The sequence below is a fragment of the Eumetopias jubatus genome, unplaced genomic scaffold, assembly GCF_037043125.1.
Source record: "Eumetopias jubatus isolate StellerSeaLion01/CBP00866 unplaced genomic scaffold, mEumJub1_p1.0 scaffold_7, whole genome shotgun sequence".
NCBI classification, from domain to species: Eukaryota; Metazoa; Chordata; class Mammalia; order Carnivora; family Otariidae; genus Eumetopias; species Eumetopias jubatus.
Genome location: NW_028274813.1, coordinates 40,535,607 through 40,541,729, shown reverse-complemented (window position 1 = coordinate 40,541,729; position 6,123 = coordinate 40,535,607). Strand labels below are relative to the sequence as shown.

The window sequence follows — 6,123 nt, the reverse complement described above, 5'->3', positions numbered from 1 at the left end:
CTGTGTGCCTTGCCAAGCAGTCTGGACTTTGTCCTGCAGACAGGAGGAAACCATAAAAAGGGTTTAAGTAGGGAAGTGACTGTAATGTGATAGTTTAGATGGGGAGAGCCTAAAACTGGTTCTCAAAGTATGGTACCCAGACCAGCAGCATCTGCATCACCTGGGAACTTGTCAGAAATGCAAATTCTTGGGTCCCCTCACTAAATTATGGGAGTGGGACCCAGGAATCCGTATTTTAACAAGATTCTTCAAGTGTGATTCTGGTGTGTGCCGAAGTTGGAGAACCACTGGCCTAGAACATTATTCCTGAGTCACATGCTCAGCAGAATTACTGGAAAATATTTACGTGTAGTAGATATGCATAGAAATAGTCTGGAGGGATATACTTCAAAATATTAATAATTCTTATCTCTAGGTGGTAAAATTACATGGGTTTTACTTTCTTCTTTTATGTGTATTTTAGTGAATTTTCATAATGCACATGCATTTTGAGATAAGAAATATAAGTTATTTAAAAGAGAAGGCAGTGCTTGCTTCAGCAGCATATACTAAAATTGGAACAATACAGAGAAGATTAGCATGGTCCTTGCACAGGGAGGACATGCAAATTCGTCAAATGTTCCATGTTTTTAAAAAAATAATTCAAAAATAAAAGAGAAGGCAGAAAATATAATGGAAATATGTTAATACTTAAACAGTTAAAATTTTAAAAATATGTGTATATAACTAAATTACCATAAACAAAGTTAAAAGAGATGTCAGGCTGAGAAGAATTTGTAAATTATATGACAGTCGGTTGATAAGAAAAAGAATATCCCAATATAAAAGTTGGCTAAAGTCGTAAACCATAGTCTAAAAAAGAAGAAATGTGAATGAGAATTCACAATGAGAATGAATAAGAATGTGAATTTTTAAAAATGTGGATATGACTTTTTAAAAAAATGTTGCCAATAATCAAAGAAATGAAAAATTAAAACAAGGCACACTTTTTGCTTATCTGATTGGCAAAGATTGAGGAGTACAGTTTTGTGAGAGTGTGGAAAATGAATATTTTATCATGGTTTCAATAAGAATATAAAAAGTTACAAAATTTTAAAAAATTTTTTTAAAAATTTTATTTATTTATTTGAGAGAGAGAGAATGAGAGACAGAGAGCATGAGAGGGAGGAGAGTCAGAGGGAGAAGCAGACTCCCTGCTGAGCAGGGAGCCCGATGTGGGACTCGATCCTGGGACTCCAGGATCATGACCTGAGCCGAAGGCAGTCGCTTAACCAACTGAGCCACCCAGGCACCCAAAAGTTACAAAATTTTTAGATGGAAATTTCAAAATATCTTCTGAAAGCCTTAAAATACAGTTTTTGATCAGATAGGAATTTTTCCTGAGAATATAATCAGATAATTGTCCATAAGTGTATGTTTACTTAATAAATATTGAAAAGATGCTAAACTACACTACTAATCTGAGAAAGTGGACTGAAAACAATAAGCTATATTTCATCCATGACACTGTCAAAGCTTAACATTTTTTTCCAAAGTCAAGCATTGTCAAGGTTCTGAAAATACAGATGTGTATTGTTGGTATACCCACTTTGGAAGACAAATTTGACACTCTCTATTAAAAAAAAATACTATGCTTACTCCGACCCAGTGACTCTACCTTTGGTGTCTAACCTAGAGAAAAAGATACACATCTGCAAAGAGAGAGAAATAAGCACATGCATGTTCACCTACTATTCGTGATAGAACCCCCACAAAAAAGAGGAGCAGCCTAAATTTCCATACATAAGGAACAGATAAATAAGAGATAGTAACACTGTAGGGGCGCCTGGGTGGCTCAGTTGGTTAAGTGACTGCCTTGGGCTCAGGTCATGATCCTGGAGTCCAGGGATCAAGCCCCGAATCAGGCTGCCTGCTAAGCAGGGAGTCTGCTTCTCCCTCTGACCCTCCCCCCCATGTGGTCTCTCTCTCTCTCTCTCTCTCTCAAATAAATAAATAAATAAAATCTTAAAAAAAAAAAGAGATAGTAACACTGCAATATGAGGGAATGAGTTAGATTTCTGTAGAACTACATAGGAACAGATTATCAAAAAGATTACTGAAAGAAAAAGCAAACTACAGAATGATATATGCAGAACAATACTATTTATGTGAAAAATAAGATTCTACTAAATGTTTTTGATACATATATGATGCATGTATATTATGTATAAAAATGGATTACAGTGTGCACCAAACTCATCATAGTTATTTCCTCTGCAGAGAAAGGAGGGGACCAATTTAGAAGACAGTCGCCAAAGGGAGTTTTCATTTTACTTGGAACAGTCTCATCTCTCTTTTTTTTAAAGAAGAATATTTGTATACTTTAAAAATATTTGCATACTTTAAAAACACATGGAAAAGCTGGGAAATAATGTCTTGAAACCTCAATAGCAATTAATTTTGGGTAGTGGGAAATGGGTATTAGTTTCTGCTTTTTAGGTTTTATTTATTAAAAATTCAAACTCTTCCCCAAAAGAGATGTATATAAAGAATCTTTACCATAGTTTTGTTGAAGAAGAAGAGGAAGGAGGAGGAGGGGAAGGAGGAGAAGAAGAAAGAAGGGTGGAGGGAAGGAAGGAAGGAAAGGAAAGGAAAGGAAAAAAGAAAAAAGTCTGAAAGGCTCTATGGTATATGATTCTGGCTGCTAGGGTTTGGGGGAAGGAGGGATGAATAGGAGGAGCACAGAGGATTTTGAGGGCAGTGAAACCACATTGTATGATATTTTAATAGTGGATATATGTCATGTTATATGTGTTCAAACCCACAGCACGGATGACACCAAGTGTGAATCCTAATGTAAACTTGGGACTTTGGGTGATAACGATGTGTCAAGGTAGGTTCACCAGTCGTAACAAATGTACCGCTCTGATGAAGGACGTGGATGATGGGGAGGCTGTGCATGTGTGGGGGCAGAGGGTATATGGGATATTTCTGTACCTTGCTCTCGGTTTTGCTATGAACCTAAAACTACCCTAAAAAAATAAAGTCTATTAAAAAAAAACAACTTAAAAGTTCCAACATAGAGGGTTGATAAAATTATGATATACTGTAGAAGAAAGGTATGGTATACCTTTCCTTTGGTAGAAGAAACTATCATTAACAACAATAATATGAGGACATTTTTAAGTTTACAGGGAAGTATAAGATTAAAGTTTTTCAAAAGGCAGGTGCAGGGACGCCTGGGTGGCTCATCGGTTAAGCGTCTGCCTTGGCTCAGGTCATGATCCCAGTGTTGTGGGATGGGCCTGTATCAGCTCTTTGCTCCGCAGGGAGCCTGCTTCTCCCTCTGCCCCTCCCCACTGCTTGTGCTCTCTCTCTCTCTGATGAATGAATGAATGAATGAATGAATGAATGAATGAATAAATAAATAAATAAATAAATAAATAATTTTTTTTAAAAAGGCAGGTGCAAACAGAATCTTAGGAATCCATTTTGTGAAAAAGAAATGAACATTTCTGAAAGATGGATCTATGGTAATGTGTCTTATAGTTTATCTGTATTTTCTCACTTATCTTAAGAGAGCCTTATTAATTAAAATAAAGAAAGCTGACAAAAGAAAAGGAATCTAGCAAGGATAGGGAAGAAAGATAAGTCAGTGGCACACCTAGTATTGCCCTAGGGGATATTTGATTTTTATTTGGTTTCTAGTCCTCCCTTTTGTTATCTGGGAAAAAAACACACACACACAACTGTCCAGCAGCTCCTTTTCCCAAAAAGACACCCAGAATTTCATGCTGCCACGGGAACCCCTCTGATGGGCAAAAAGGATTTGAAACATAATTTCAAATGAAAATGCAAGTGATTTATTGTGTTACCTCCTAAGGTGGGACAACTGAGGACACAGCAATGCATTCCATGTATAGGAACCTGGGTTCCAGTAGCCACCAGTATTTCTACACCATAGAGAGCCAAGCCCCCTGACTCAGAATCACCTGGAGTGCCTCTTGAAAAGGAAAGCTCCACCCAAGGCCTGACCCTTGGGGCAAGAGGCCCGGGCACCAGCAGAAATAAGCACTCTGGAAGATTTCCTATGCACTCTCAAACTCAAAAACCTTTGCCAGACACTAATCACCGAATCACTGGGATTTTTCAGAAACCTGGATTCTTCATTAAAGGGCCAGTCCTAACAATTGAGGTGAGGATCGTGTCTTTGAGCTTGCTTTGAAGAGTCCCAACACCAGAGAGATAGAAGCTATTGTTATCAGTTACACTCCCTCAGGAGGCAGAACCTTGGCATTTTACAGATGACCAGAGACAGAAGGAAATGCTTTCAGAATGAATTACCTTAAGGGAGCCCCCGGTTGGAGAGTATGGGTCAGGGAATTCCTCTCAATCTAAAGCACAGAGGAATGGTGCGGAGAGCCAGGGCCGGACCTATCACATAGGTGATGAGCGTGTAAGGACATAAATCAAACTTCCCAGAATGCAGGGAATTCTTCTGATGCATTGCAAAAAAAGTCTGTTTTTGACAAAGGACCGTCTTCAGTCCCTAAGTACCTCAGGATGATAACAAGACTTGCTAAATATTCCTTAGAAAACTCTAAAAATGATTTGCCCTATCCCTTTCCTTCTTCCAACCAATTTCTAACTGTAGGATGTGGAGACAGAACAGGAAAGCAAAACGTGTCCTCCCCAGTAAATGTGAGTTTTTGCGCATGTGGAACACCCTCCAGGGTAGAATGTTCTAGACCTCCACTGTTCCCTATGTAATCACTGGCCACGTGTGGCTATTGAGCACTTGCAATGTGGCTGGTATGAATTGAGAAGGGCTGTAAGTGTAAAATACATAGATTTTGAAGACAGTGTAAAAAAAAGAATGTAAATTACTTAATTTTTATTTGATTACATGTTGAAAAGATATTTTGTTAAATAAAATATATTATTACAATTGCTTTTTTCTCCTGTTTTTTCATACTTTTTTTTTAAAATGTGGCTACTAGAACACCTTAAAGTATATATGTGACTTGTATTTCTGTCAGATAGCAGTGCCTGAGAACGAAAAAGTGAGCAGGTGCTGCCTAGCAAAAAGGTAAGTGGGTGATAGGTACTCTATTGCTTTTCAACCTAGCCCAAACTGAAGCTCAGCTTCCATTTCAAAAACGTCTCTCTCTGAACTTCTCTCAATTGCTGAGATTTCGCTCCTTTTCTTTGGTGACGTTCCTCGTGGTGAAATGAGAGATGAACTCTTATTTTCATTTTTTTCATCTCTCAGTTCTTCAAGGTCAGAGGCCACGGCGCCTTCTGTGTTTTGCATGGCTCTTCAGCCACGATGAATGCAAGATAAAGATTTGACCCACAGTGATCACCATCTGTGCAAACTCCCTTCTGTTTTTCACACCTGACGGGTGTTCATCAGCATTTGTGGTTGTTCATTAGCACTCAGGTTTATAGATGAACAACCGTAGCTAATTGATGAGCATTATTGCTAATGAGTAAAAGCTGATTGAGAGATGATAATAGAGTTCTAGTTAACTCTGAACAATAGATCAAAAGGCAATTCAAGCACCAGAAGACACCTGTTTTGTGTAAAGCATAGGGGAGTAAGTATACACTTAACCAGGAAAAAAAGAAGCACTGAGATTAGAATTGTACATAGAGTACGCATTCGGTAACCAAAGCAGGAAAGACTTTGGTCTGAAAAGGGAATAGCTGGCTAGAAGGGATTTTAGACATGAGTTTAGGTTTTAGAGCCGCTTAAGACATGTCTCCTAAGCTGGGCAAAGCTAGAGTCTATTGCAGCTCTTTGTTTAATTACACATTGAGCTCTTCTTATGAACTGATAAATAGCTTGTGCAAGTGTACATACATCTACTCCAGCACACAATGTGTGTGCACATGCACACACGTTTGCTCACACACTTCACCTCACACCATCCTCCTTCTATGGCTAAAAGCTCCACAGTTCCCATAAAAACCCCTCATGGGAAACGAGGAGCTTTTCAAATATGAATCTGGAAAAATTTAGAGGATTATAATGTTTAATCTTAAAACATTTGTTATTCTGCGGCTGCTTGTACCAGTGGGCAATTACCAAAACAAGGATTAACTAAAATCCGACTTTGGCCAGTTCAGGAAAATCTGTGG

General features: G+C 38.3%; 1 non-coding gene across 1 annotated transcript; it reads left to right on the top strand.

Annotated features, from left to right (window-relative positions):
- The first annotated feature begins 528 nt into the window (after positions 1–528).
- Positions 529–631, top strand: LOC114208950 (U6 spliceosomal RNA). Its single transcript, XR_003609199.1, has one exon. It is a non-coding gene; the product is annotated as a U6 spliceosomal RNA (small nuclear RNA).
- Positions 632–6,123: the final 5,492 nt, after the last annotated feature.